Genomic DNA, 15,220 nt, shown 5'->3' with positions numbered 1-15,220 from the left:
TAGGAAAGCATGAGACCATAGGTGTCGATGATCGAGTAAAAAGGGGTTACATCGGAGCTTGCGGGTCCGGTGGTGCATGCCGCAAGTGCGGAAAGGAGGGGCACTGTGCACGGGATTGTTGGCAGTCAGTGCCAATTCGGGATTTGAGGAGGACAGGATGGAGCGGAGCCCCAGAGGGCTCAGGGTCGTGATTGTCTGCGTGCGACAGAGGGAGACGGAGCAGTGCCGGAACCAGCTGCGGGTAGGATGCTTTCATGATGTCTTAATTGTCTTGCATTGATTTGGCGTATTGTTTGTGCTGGTATCTTGTATGGATTTCGATGCGGTACTCGTTGTTTCGCGGGTCTGGCATGGTTATGGATTGGTGCTTCAGGTTTTCGCTTTGGCATACGTTATCCCCTGATGGTTGGGTATGGTTATAATTGGTGTTTTAGTGTCAGTAGTCTTGTGCGGTTTTCGATGTGGTGTTCATCCTTTGGGCCGATTGTGAGTTTGGTTATGGGTTATTGTCGAGGATTCCTTTGGTTATCGTTCGTGAGGGTTGTTAGGGGAGATGCGGCACTGGGTTGATTGTCGGGTAGCATCTACAGTCGTGGAGTGGATGATTGAAGGACTAGATTCTTGTGAGTGGGTTGATCAGGGAGGAGGTGTGTTTTGCTGAGGGTTGCTTGTGCTTGTGGGAAGCAGTCAGTGTGTAATTGTTCTCTTTGTACAGGATTGTTCTGTAAGGTCGTTAATGATGATCGGTGACAGTTAGTCAGTGCTTTAGTGGGGGGGGGGGGAGAATTAGAAAATTCTCCGGGAGATCGATGAGTATGTGAGGGTGCCTAGTTGTTGGGATTCAGCAGTGTTTGTCAGCGCAGAGTATAGGCCGACGAGAGCGAGTGTCAGGTATGCGGGGCGGGATACAGACCTAGGGCATTCGATTGTGGAGGCCTGAGGGAAGGCCGGGATCAAGCTTGAGTAAGTAACCGGGGTTATGTGATCAGAGTATTGGTATGTTTGAGGTACGTGATGGGTTGTACAGCATTAACCCCACGGGATTATGTTATGCATGTTTCTAGAGTTGGAACCGGAAGGTTTCCAGAGTTAGAACCTGAGGGTTCGCAGAGTTGGGTGTACGGACCCACAGAGATATAGCCTCGAGTGGCTAGTATGTGTTATGAGAGTCGGTCCAGTCATGCTGGAGACTCTGTTGGTATTGCTGGATCAGTTTGAGATTACGGATGGTGTATGTGCAGTGTGATTACATTGGAAGGTCGGGCCCCGGGATTGGCGATCTTGTTTAGCTGAGGCAGTGATCTTGATGAGATTGAGAGCCCCTGCAATGAGAACCAGAGTATGTGGATAACGGTTACGCAAAAAGGGTGGTGTCGCTTGGGGCGAGCACCGTGGCACCGGTTGGAGTGGCATTATGGCCAAGAGGGTTCCTTGGAAAAAGGAAAAGAGGAAGGTGTGTAACTCCGAAGGGGTGCAAGTTCACGAAAGTGAAAGCTGCAGAGCAGAATTATGGTTAGAGTATTTCAAGTATGGTTTCGAGCATTGTGTTTGCGGCAGTGAAGTAGGAACCCATCCGGGTTGGGATGACTGACGAGACTCAGAAAGGATGCAAGGGAATGGAGAATCTTGAATTCTCAGTGTGATTCTGATCATGGTATAGGACGGATATTAGTGGTTCGTCTTGGGAGATGTTCGAGGATATCATCAGTGAATCGGGTTTTTCAACCTGCGAGTGTTGGGACTAGTTCAGTATGTGTATGTGATGGCAAGAGGGAACTTGTGAGAGTTGCTCTGAGAGGGAGAATGGATCTCTCAGTCGGTCCGGAATGGACAAAGTGGGCTTTGGATTGGGGATCCGGTGGTTCAGGGTTTCCTAACCCTTATGGGTTGAGTGATCGTTGAGATTTGGAGCAGAGTGCATCTTGGGTAATTTCCGATTACAGAGAGTGATGAGCAGTTCAGAGTTCGTACTTTAGTTGACAAAGCAGACTCAGCAGGTTAAAGAGAGTTAGTGATCGTCTAGAGTTAACAGGAAAGTTATGCAGGCAGACGCCGTTACGAGCATGTGAGTCAGGTCAGCGACTTCGTATTTCTGACGGGGTGCTTCGATTTAGGAAGAGGGGTAAATGGGGGGCCCCGGTATGTTGGGCCTTTTCGTGAAGGTGCGAAGGTAGGAAGGGTGGCCTATCGTTTGGAGCTGTCAATGGAATTGGGGCGGATCCATGACACTGGTATGTGTCGCAATTGAAGAGGTGTATAGCGGATGAGTCAGCAGTGGTTCTACTAGAGAACGATTAGGTGGATGCGAGCCTGTGTTACGTCGAGAGGCCAATGGCCGTCGGAGATCGGAATATCAAGGTTCTGAGGAACAAGGAGGTACCTCTGGTATTGGTTCAGTAGCGGCCTCGGGAGAGATCGGTAGTGTCTAGGGAAGCCGAAACGTGAGATGCGGGAGCAGCAGCCAGAGCTATTTTCAGAGTGAGACTTCGAGGGCGAAGTCTAATTCTAGTGGGGGAGAATTGTAACAGCCCAAAATCTCAAGTATTGTTAAGTTGCATTTTGGGGGTGTTTTAAAGGGGAGACTCGACGAGTTGGATCCAGACTCGCCGAGTAGGGTCGCAGGTTTGGTCGCGGGTTCACGACTGGACTCGACGAGTCCAGGTATGGACTCGGCGAGTCGACGCTGTTCAGCGGAAACCCTAGCCGTTCAGTATTGAGTCGTATATAAGGGTTATTATGCCGTCATTTCACGACTTTGGATCGAGTGGGAAGAACCCTAAGCGACTGGGACGGCTAGAGCAAGCTTGAAGGCCATTGGTTTCCTTGAAGGAATTGTTGTGCAAGGAGGAGAAGGGTTTTAGCTAAAGGAACTGCAGGGAGTTCGAGTTCTGAAGTTTGGGGACATGGAAGGTACATCATTCAGGTAATAATTCGGATTACATTCTCCTGTGTTTGATGTGTATATAGATTTAGGGTTTATGGAACCCATTTGGAGTCTAGATGGATTGTTGTGTTGTTATTCAACGTTTATAACCTTGTATTAGGACCCTTAGAGGTCCAGAAGGTCCCATGTTTGTATATTCGAGAATATATGTATCTCAGGAAGCAGTTCGATCGACTGCATGGCGTAGACTCGCCGAGTCGGATGATCAGACTCGGCGAGTAGCTTGAAGATTTACTGGGACTCGCCGAGTTTGATCTTCAGGCTCGGCGAGTAGAGTCGGGGTGGCCCCGCGATTCTTCCACGAGGACCTCGTCGAGTCAAGAGGGATACTCGACGAGTAGAAAGGGATCATGCAGGAATTGGTGAGGACGACTAGACTCGCCGAGTCGCCAGGGTACTCGCCGAGTCCAGTCGAGATGGCCATTGACCAGAGTTGACCTGTGTGTAACGTTTTAGGGTCAGTTAACGTGGAAGATAGAAGTGTTAAAAGAGATATATGATGAGACAGGGAGCTTGTAGCTCGGAGGATCAAGTGCAAGAGATTTCAGGAGTTGCTATCTTCCAGTGGCCGCGAGGTGAGTCTTCTCACTATACTGTACCCGGAAGGGTTTGACTGTGTGACCGGAAGGTCGGATATGTTATGTGAAATGTATGCTATATGTGGTAAGTTATTTGTTATGTGTGCTATGTATGATATGTGGGCCGGAAGGCAATATGTTATGGGCCGGAAGGCGATTATGTTATGAGGACCGGAAGGTCAGGGCCTGGAAAGGCGTATGTGCGTAAGTGTATATTGGGGAACTCACTAAGCTTCGTGCTTACAGTATTTATGTTATGTTGTTTCAGATTCTTTCAGTAACGCGGAATGGCATCGGCTCGATTGTACACACCGAGGAAAGAGTTGTATTTTGGAGGATCCTGGTTGTCTATTCAAATGGAAATGGAACTATGTTTTGTAATTCGAATAAGAATAAGATTTTAAACAAGTGTTTTAATATTAAATTGATTATTCAAATGAAAAAATTTTGCTTTGAAAACCTGGGTGTTACACAAATCCATTAGGGCAATCCTTCGCCATATGCGCCTCTTTGCCACATTTGTAGCAAATCCCCGCCCGGCAACATCCCTCATGACTCTTGTCGCATTTTCCACAAGTGCATCCCTTATGTCTTCTTGATTTCGAATCAGCTGGCTTAGCCCGCTTCGCTGTCGGCTGTAACTGCGCCGATCTCCAATCTCTCCCCTGAGACTCCGCCTCCTCCCTGGCCTAAGTCTCTAGCTCGATCTCCCTCCTCCTAGAATTTTCCTGAAGCTCGGCGAATGTTTGATATGACGAGTTCACCACAAACTCTCGAATATCCCTCCACAAAATGCTCAAATACTGGCTCATGCGTGCCTGCTCAGTAGACATGTGATCAAGGCAGAAGAACGCCCTCTCGTGAAACATCCTCATAATCTCCGTCACTGACTATGTCTTCTGCTTGAGAGACAGAAACTCCTAGGCCAACCATTCCCTCTCCATCGGGGGAACATACTCATCTCGTAAAATTAGTATAAACCTCTACCATGTCACTGCAGTATGATCTGTAGAAGTAAAATTGGCTGTCACAAACTTCCACCAGTCCTTCGCTCCCAAACGAAGCTGGTTCAACGCAAACCGAACCCTCAAATGCTCTGGGCATGAACAAGTGTAAAAATATCCCTCAATATCAGAGATCCACCTCATAGCAACAATCGGATCGTGAGTCCCATCAAAATTTGGTGGCTTCGTGTTGCTGAACTCCCGAAACAGCAATGAGTCACCTCCCTGTGGCCTGGCAACAGCGACAACTGCACTGGCTGCAGCAACAACTGCCTCAGTGACTACAGCATATCGCTCATCAAATGTCTCAATCAGGGTGGTCTTAATAGACCCAAACATCTTAGGAATCGCCTCTCAAATGGATGCGGCCACCTCCTCGTGAATCATCCTGCGAATCTCATCATCACTAGTGCCACTGCTCTCGGGGTTGTGGTGTGTACCCACCATGATGTCTCCGAAACACAACACAAAAATCATCAGAGACTCGCTCGAGTATACTCACACTCGATCACTCATCCTTAATTGTTCCTTGGCACCCTAAAGATTCTTACTTGGGCTATCTACAGATCTGGTGCTTTCATTAGTACGGGCCCAATACTACCTTCCACACCAACCTATAGTCACCCCAAGTCCTCCTCCTAGGATCCCAATTCACAAGTACTCTATCTCTCATGAATAACAGCATACTCTCTCCGTAAACCCCTCACAAGCTCATCTAAGTATCTCTCCTAGATTTTCTCTCAACTCAAAACTCTCTCTAGGTGATTCCTACTAGATACTCTCACTCATAGCATACTCAAAGCACATAATAGATAGCGGCAACTCCTAGGCTAAGGCATTACAAATCAAGCAACTCTAGTCCTAAAACATGAAATACCTAGCCTATCCTCTAGCATACATAACTAATATCTCATAGTTATCTTATAACAAAAAAAAGTAAGGGTATTTTGGGAAATCACCGTTCGGGCTGTGGTTGATTGTACACACTGCTCCAACTCGTTTTCCTCTTAAACTCTTTCTCATTTTAGAAAAATCATTTCATTTTGAAATTTTTTCTCAAATCTTCATTTTGAGCTCAGACACACACGAAGGTGCATCCGAATCCCTCAAACCAAGGCTCTGATACCAACTTGTAACGATGTAAATTTTCAAACAAAATTTTCCATTAAAAACACAATTATCTCATTTCCAAAATCCTACAAACATCAAGTTATCAAAACACATGTCCCAAACTGTTTATAACACAGATCCGAAATTGCAACATCCGGAATTCCAGGTATCCTATTTTAATTAATTACTTTGTGTCAAAAAGAGGAACTCGACGAGTTGGTGCTTAAACTCGTCGAGTAGGATCGCGATTGCTGACTGGATTTAATGAATGGATTCGACGAGTCGACTAGTAGACTCGACGAGTCCGTGCTGTGGACAGAAACCCTAAATCTTCGGGCATGTGCCCTATTTAAGGGACCTTATGGCCCTCATTTGAGGCCACCTTCACTCTTGAGAGCACCAGAGCACCTGAGAGCGTTGTGAGAGAGAGAAGAAGTCGTTTTCATCATTCTAAGTGTGATTTTGCAAGAAAGAAGGAAGGAGGGTAAGCTAAGAAGATTGAGGAGCTCAGATCTACCACCATTTGATCAAAAGAGGTTGCAAGAGGTATAAATCTGTGCTCAATCTCGTGTATATGGTGATCTACTTGAATCTAGGGTTTTCTTATGCCTTCTTTAGCTTGGATTCGAAGTATATGAGGTCCCAAGGTGGAGTTCTTAGATCTGGACCTTAAGAGGTCTAGAGAGTCCTATCTATCCTACTTTATGTTATTCTGTTAGAGATATGAACCTAGGTTGCCATTTTAGAAGCTATTTCACCAAAAGGAGTCTTATGTGTGTTGCATGGGTGTAAAGATTGGACCTTTACGTAGTTATTGAGCATTGGGAAGTCAGATCTATAGGTTAGAGAAACAGATCTGACCTTAGAATGTCATTTGAGGGTTGCCATGGAAGGAACTCGCCGAGTCCATAAGGGGACTTGACGAGTCGAGTCGGGTTGCCCCGCGATTTGTGGTCAGCGGTAACCCGTCGAGTGAGGATTTATGAGGTTTAAAAGGATACGCATGGACTCACCGAGTCACACGAGTGCACTTGACGAGTGTGGTCAAAGTTTGACCATTGACTAGAGTTGACTTCACTTGACCTTGGGATTTTGGTCAAGCTGATTCAAGAGAAGTCAGAGAGGGGTAGAATGGTCTTCTACCCACTATTATAGATGAGGACATGAGAAGATTTTGATTAGAGATGTTATTATGTTGATAGGAGGAGGCTAGGTCGGGTTATAGAGCACGAGAGGTGATCCGACATCGTACGAGGTGAGTCTTCTCACTATACCTTACCTAGAGTGGTAATTATGTGTGACCGGAAGGTCTTATGTGCTATGATTAGTATGTGATCTTTGCTGTTATATGATATATATGTGCTATGATATGTTTTGAGTTTTATGATATGGACCGGAAGGTCAATATTGTATGGGCCGGAAGGTCACGACGATACGGACCGGAAGGTCAGGGAAGTGGGACTGAAAGGTCTACCAAGATTATGGGAAAGAAGTCCCCTGAGACACATTGACCGGAAGGTCTTGTAGAGTATTAGCCTTGAGTGGCATATGTGTTGTATGTGGTATTTTAGGGAACTCATTAAGCATTTATGCTTACCATGTTGGGTGACATGTGTTTCAGATACCAGTGATGATCTTGGGAAGGCACCAGCATGATCTGTACAAATTGATAGAGTTTTATGTATTTGAGATCTTGGGGGTTTTTTTATTTGGATGACATATGTTACATTGGATATTGATATTTCTTATGAATGAAACTATGTTTTAAAAATGAAAAAAAATGTTTTGGAAATTCACGTCGTTACAATTTGGTATCTGAGCCTTGATTTGAGGGATTCGGTTGCACCTTCGGGCATATCTGAACTCAAACTGAGGATTTGAGAAAGTTTTTCATAAAAAGAAACAATTTTTCTAAAAGAGTAAAAGACTTTGAGAAAAGCAGAAGGGAGCAGTGTGTACAATCAGCCAGCACCCGAAGGGTGATTTCCCAAAACACCCTTACATTATGTGTTATTAGATATTATGTGATATGTTATACATGCTAGAGTAGGCTAGGTATTCATATCTAGGACTAGAGTGGCCTGATTTGTGATGCCTTGGCCTAGGAGATTACTGCTACTATGAGATACTTCGAGAGCATGTAGGTAGCAGTGAGGAGCTTATGAGTGGCCTACAGGAGAGTAGCTTGTGCGTAGCGAAATATAGAGTACTTGTGATCTGGGATCCTAGGAGGAGGACTTGGAGTGAACATTGATGCGTTGCGGAAGGTAGTATAGGGCCCGTACTACTGGAAACACCAGATCAATGAGCAGTCCAAGTAAGAATCCTTAGGATACTAAGGAACAAGTAGGGTTGAGTTGTCGAGTGTGAGTATACTTGAGCAAGTCTCTGATATTTTTATGTTGTATTTCAGAGACATCATGGTTGTGACACGCCACAGACCAGAGACCATCGGCGTGAGTGACGAGGAGCTTCGTCAGATGATCAACGATGAGGTGGCTGTGGCTATCCGCGCAGAGATACCGGAGATGTTTGGGTCTATCAGGACCATTTTGATTGAGACGTTTGACGAGAGGTATGCAGTGGTTACTGAGGCTGCGGCTGTTGAAGCTACTGCAGCTGTGGCTGCAGCTAGACCTCAGGGGGTGACTCGTTGCTGTTCCGGGAGTTTAGCAACACGAAGCCACCAGAGTTTGATGGGACGCAGGATCCAATTGTTGCGATGAGATGGATTTCTGATATCAAGGGATGCTTTTACACCTGTTCGCGTCCGGAGCATCTGAGGGTACGGTTCATGCTGAACCAGCTTCGCTTCGGAGCAAAGGATTGGTGGAAGTTTGTGACGGAAAACTTCACTCTTGCAGAAATTTCGAAGGTGACCTGGGAGAGGTTCACCACCATGTTCAGAGACGAGTATGTTCCCCCGGTGGAGAGGGAACGGTTGGCACATGAGTTTTTGTCCCTCAATCAGGGAACAAAGTTTGTGACGGTGATCAAGCGGATGTTCTACGAGAGGGCGTTGTTTTGCCCTGAGCACGTGTCGTCTGAGCAGGCATGCATGAGCCGGTATTTGGGCATTCGAAGGAGGGACATTCGGGATTTCGTGGCGAACTCGATTTACCGGACATTTGCTGAGCTCCAGGAAAATGCCTGGAAGAGAGAGATTGAGCTGGAGACTCAAACCAGGGAGGAGGCCGAGTCTCAGGGGAAGAGAGAGACGGTTCAGTCTCAGCCGGCAGCCAAGCAGGCTAAGCCCGCCGATTCGAGATCCGGAGGCAAGAAGGGCCGAACTTGTGGGAAGCGCGGCAAGGGACATGATGGAGTCTGTTGGTCGGGTTCTTGCTACAAATGTGTCAAGGAGGGGCATATAGCCAAGGACTGACCCAAGGGATTTATGCTTTGCTTTCATTACAACCAGATGGGCCATCGGAAGGCCGAGTGCCCGCAGTTGTTATAGGGATCAGCGCAGGGATCTGCCCCTGCTACTGCACCAGCTACTGAGGGTCGGCCAGTGAAGGCCGAGGCACCGAAGGCTCACAGGGGAGCCTTCAAGTTGATAGCGGAGGAGGTCCACCCAGCCCCCGATGTCGTGGCTTGTATGTATTCTTTCATTTCGTTATGCTGATTTAAGATATTGTGCTTATTTTATGATATGCGTAGGTACTTTTCTTGTGAGTTCTGTACCTGCTTTGGTGTTATTTGACCCAGGTGTGAGTCGATCATTTATGTTGTTAGCGTTTACCAGCACATCAGTATTCGACGAGAGGCGTTGAGTCGACCTCTACAAGTTTCCATAGCTGACGAGCGAGCGGTGTATGTAACTGACGTGATTTGAGGATGTATACTCGAGATCTTTGGCGTTGAGTTCCCGATAGATCTGGTCCCTATTACGATAGGGGACGTCCGTGTTATAGTGGGCATGGATTGGTTGAGCCGATTTAGGGCGGTTATAGACTGCGAGCGGCAGATAGTGACGATACGAGACCCTAGTGGGGGAGTGCTTATTGTATATGGCGAGGGTACCCGATATGGGTCAGCATTTTGTTCGGCTGCCAAAGCGAAACAGAGTTTACAACAGGGCTACAGTGGGTTTGTAGCCTATGTGATGGATAGACGATTGGCCACAGAGAGGCCGAGTTCGATTGAAGATGTTCCGATAGTGCGTGCGTTCCCGGATGTTTTTCCTGAGGAGTTGTCGGGTGTGCCTCTCGAGAGGCAGGTGGAGTTCCGCGTCGATTTGGTTTCGGGGGCAGCGCCTATCACCAAGGCGCCTTATCGCCTTGCGCCGCTAGAGATGCTAGAGAAGGGGTTTATTAGACCGAGTAGCACGTCGTGGGGAGCGCCGATCCTTTTTATCAAGAAAAAGGATGGTTCACACCGGATGTGCATTGATTACCGGGAGTTGAATAAGTTGACGGTCAAGAACCGTCACCCCTTACCGAGGATCGATGAAATGTTCAATTAGTTGCAGGGAGCGTCTTCATATTCCAAGATAGATTTGAGGTCTGAATATCATCAGATGAGAGTGTGGGATGAGGATATCCAGAAGACGAAATTCAGGACCCGTTATGGGCATTACGAGTTTCTGGTGATGCCTTTTGGGCTCACCAATGCACCGGCAGTGTTTATGGATCTCATGAACATGGTGTGCAGACCGATGTTGGATCGGTCGGTGATTGTGTTCATCGACGATATTCTGGTATATTCGAGATCCCGAGAGCAGCATGAGGAGCATTTGAGGGAGATTCTCGAAGTTTGAGGTCGAAGAGGCTTTACGCCAAATTTTCCAAGCGCAATTTCTGGTTACGAGAGGTCCAGTTCTTAGGGCACCTCGTCAACCAAAAGGGGATATTGGTCGATCCGGCCAAGATTGAGGCTGTGATGAGATGGGAGGTGCCGAAATCCCCCACCGAGATCAGGAATTATCTGGGATTGGTCGGCTACTATAGAAGATTTATCAGGGATTTCTCCAAGATTGTTGTTCCCCTCACCAGGTTGACCCGGAAGGGCGTGACTTTTAGTTGGGGTCCAGAGCAGTAGGCCTCATTCGAGACGCTTCGTAGGAGATTATGCAAAGCCCCGATATTAGCCCTCCCAGAAGGGATGGAGGATTTTGTGGTGTATTGTGAAGCATCGATATCGGGGTTGGGCACGGTGCTTATGCAGAGAGGACATGTGATAGCGTACGCATCGAGGCAGTTGAAGCCTCACGAGGTGAGGTATCCCACCCACGATATGGAGTTGGGGGTCGTGGTGTTCGTCCTCAAGATATGGGGTCATTTTTTGTATGGGGTTCGGTGTATCATATACACGGACCACAAGAATTTGAAGTACTTGATGGACCAGCCCAACCAGAATATGAGCTAGAGGAGATGGTTAGATGTGGTAAAGGATTATGACTGCGAGATCCTGTACCACCTAGGAAAGGCTAACGTTGTAGCCGATGCCCTGAGCCATAAGGCGGAGAGCTCCCCGATACGAGATATTTGTAAGAGCATGACGGTGATGACTCCGATGCTGGATACCATCCGAGAGGCCCAGTCAGAGGCCATGAGACTGGAGAACTGCAAGAGAGAGCGGGTGATTGGGCAGGTATCAGAGTTTTTTACCGATAGCCGAGGGCTTATGACCTTTTAGGGTCGGATTTGGGTGTCGTTTACGGGCGGGGCACGTACCACCCTGATGGAGGAGGCGCACAGATCGAGGTTCTCGATCCATCCCGGGGCCACTAAGATGTATTTGGACCTGAAAAGAGACTATTGGTGGACTTGTATGAAGAGGGATGTTGCATGTTTTGTTGAGAGGTGTTTGACCTTACGCAGGGTTAAGGCCGACCACCAGCATCTGCATGGCAAGTCGCAACCACTTGCGGTTCCCCAGTGGAAGTGGGAATAGATTTCTATGGATTTCATCATCAAATTGTCGAGGACCATGAGGGGTGTCGATGCAATTTGGGTGATCGTTGATCGGCTAACGAAGAGTGCTCATTTCCTTGCTATCAGTGAGAGCTCTTTTGCAGAGATGCTAGCGGAGATTAATGTGAGGGAGGTGGTATCGCGGCATGGAGTACCGATCTCGATTGTGTCAGATCGAGATGCACATTTCAATTTCAAATTCTGGAAGAAATTCCATGAGGAGTTGGGTACGAGGTTGCATTTCAGCACCGCATACCACCCACAGACGGACGGACAGAGTGAGCGGATGATTCAGACGCTCGAGGACATGCTTCGAGCATGTGTGTTGGACTTCGGAGGAAGTTGGGACATGTACCTACCATTGACTGAGTTTTCCTATAACAACAACTACCATTCGAGTATTGGTATGCCTCCCTTCGAATTGTTGAATGGGCGGAGGTGTCGGACTCCCATCTGCTGGGGAGAGGTAGGACAATGAGTAATGGGAAGCACTGAGATCGTGCTTCAGACGACTGAGCAGATACAGCAGGTCAGGCAGAGATTGCTGACAGCTCAGAGTCGCCAGAAGAGTTATGCGGATAGGGGACGATGCGAGCTTGAGTTTCAGGTTAGAGACTTTGTACTCCTGAAGGTATCTCCTTGGAAAGGAGTGATCTGATTCAGGAAGAGGGCAAACTGGGGCCCCGATACATTGGTCCTTTAAAAGTGACCATGAGGGAGGGCAGGGTAGCGTATCGTTTAGAGCTACCTACGGAGTTGAGCCAGATACATGATACCTTCCACGTGTCTCAGTTGAGGAAGTGTATAGTAGACGAGTCGGTGGTATCGCCACTAGAGGATATTCAGGTGGATGCGAGCCTGAATTATGTTGATAAGCTGACTGCGATCCTGGATCGGAGGATCAAGGTTCTGAGGAACAAGGAGGTGTCCCTGGTTCAGGTCCAGTGGCAAAATCGGAGAGGGTCCGAGCTGACTTGGGAGTCGGAGTTGGAGATGCGGGCGCAACATCCAGAGTTGTTTCCAGAGTGAGACTTCGAGGGCGAAGTCTGATTCTAGTGGCGGAGAATTATAACATCCGGAATTCCAGGTATCCTGTTTTAATTAACTATTTTGTTTCAAGAAGAGGAACTCCATGATTTGGCGCTTAAACTCATCGAGTAGGATCGCAATTTCTGACTGGATTTAATGAATGGACTCGACGAGTCGACTAGTAGACTCGACGAGTCCGTGCTGTGGACTGAAACCCTAAATCTCTGGGCATGTGCCCTATTTAAGGGACCTTATGGCCCTCATTTGTGGCCACCTTCACCCTTGAGAGCACCAGAGCACCTGAGAGCATTGTGAGAGAGAGAAGAAGCCGTTTTCATCATTCTAAGTGTGATTTTGCAAGAATGAAGGAAGTAGGGTAAGCTAGGAAGATTGAGGAGCTCAGATCTACCACCATTTGATTAGAAGAGGCTGCTACGGGTATAAAACTATGCTCAATCTTGTATATATGGTGATCTACTTGAATCTAGGGTTTTCTTATGCCTTCTTTAGCTTGGATTCGAAGAATGTGAGGTCCCAATGAGGAGTTCTTCTTAGATCTAGACCTTAAGAGGTCTAGAGAGTCCTATCTATCTTTCTTTATGCTATTCCATTAGAGATATGAACCTAGGTTGCTATTTTAGAAGATATTTCACCAAAGGAGTCTTATGTGTGTTGCATGGGTGTAAAGATTGGACCTTTACGTAGTTATTGAGCATTGGGAAGTCAGATCTATAGGTTAGAAAAACATATCTGACCTCGGAAGGTCATTTGAGAGTTGCCATGGAAGAAACTCGCCGAATCCATAAGAGGACTCGAAGAGTCGAGTCGGGTTGCCCCGCGATTCGTGACCAGCAGTAACCCATCGAGTGAAAGGTTAAATCAACGATTTGAGCGAGGATTTATGAGGATTAAAAGGATACACATGGATTCGCCGAGTCAAACGAGTGCACTCGACAAGTCTGGTCAAAGTTTGACCGTTGACTAGAGTTGACTTTAGTTGAGCTTGGGATTTTGTTCAAGCTGATTCAAGAGATGTCAGAGAGGGATAGAATGGTCTTCTACCCACTATTAGAGATGAGGACATGAGAGGATTTTGATTAGAGATGTTATTATGTTGATAGGAGGAGGCTAGGTTGGGTTATCGAGCATGAGAGGTTATCCGACATCGTTCGAGGTTAGTCTTCTCACTATACCTTACCTAGAGTGGTAACTATGTGTGTCCGGAAGGTCTTATGTGCTATGATGAGTATGTGATCTTTGTTGTTATATGATATATATGTGCTATAATATGTTTTGAGTGTTATGATATGGACCGGAAGGTCAATAGTGTATGGGCCGGAAGGTCACGACGATATGGACCGGAAGGTCAGGGAAGTGGGACCGGAAGGTCTACCAGGTTTATGGGACGGAAGCCCCCTGAGACACATTGACCAGAAGGTCTTGTAGAGGATTAGCCTTGAGTGGCGTATGTGTTGTATGTGGTATTTTGGGGAACTCACTAAGCATTTATGCTTACCGTGTTGGGTGACATGTGTTTCAGGTACCAGTGATGATCGTGGGAAGGCGCCGACATGATCTGTACACAATGATAGAGTTTTGATGTACTTGAGATCTTGGGGGGGTTGTTTTATTTGGATGACATATGTTACATTGGATATTGATATTTCTTATGAATGAAACTATGTTTTAAAAATGAAAAAAAAAATGTTTTGGAAATTCACGTCGTTACAAGACTCCTCCAAAAACATATCTCCAACTCGGGTGTGTGTACAATCAAGTTGGTGTCTTACCTGAAACACATAACACATAACACGGTAAGCACAAAGCTTAGTAAGTTCCCTAAAATACCACACACATCACATTAGCCACTCGAGGCTAACTCAATATGACCCTCCGGTCAATGTGTCTTATTGGAGACCCTCCGCTCCCACAACTCGGGTGGACCCTCCGGTCCTAAATCAATAAGCTCATAGTAATAATACTCAGCATAAATCACAAAGACATAATGCAGAATATGATAATACACAAGCAAGCACATAAGACACCTCGGTTACACAAAGATACCACTCATGGTAAGTATAGTGAGAAGATTCACCTCGTAAGAATTCGGATAACCTCGAACTCAAATCATCGGTCTAGCCTCCACCTAAAACATACGATAATTATCCCTAATTAATAACGGCTCTAAAAAAAGCTTGAATAACTCTTCTACAAGCTCTCAGAAGGGTAAAAGACCATTTTACCCCTCCATGGCCTTAATAGTCCACAAATTGACCTAACCCTAGAAGTCAACGGCAGCGCGTACGTCGCACGTACTAGACCTCTATGTTGGGATTACTCCAACGCGATGCATGCGTCGGGGATTGCTGACCCTATGTTGCACGTATTGGGATTACGCTCAGCGTACGTCCCAGTTTTGGTCTTCCTACTCATCTGGTCTTAATCCGTAAAGACCTTAGCTAATATCACATATCTAGACTCCCTAAAGGCTCTTACTCTATAATGTTTGTGACTTTAAGCCTTTGCATGGCTGACAAAGTCACAAACACCCTAAACTCCCATTCTCTTATCTCAAAATGCTCATATCTCATGCATGGGTTGATTTACACATTCAAGTCTCAATTTTTGTGACACTATATC

The sequence above is a fragment of the Lactuca sativa genome, chromosome 4, assembly GCF_002870075.4.
Source record: "Lactuca sativa cultivar Salinas chromosome 4, Lsat_Salinas_v11, whole genome shotgun sequence".
NCBI classification, from domain to species: domain Eukaryota; kingdom Viridiplantae; phylum Streptophyta; class Magnoliopsida; order Asterales; family Asteraceae; genus Lactuca; species Lactuca sativa.
Note: the sequence above shows the minus strand (reverse complement) of the source record.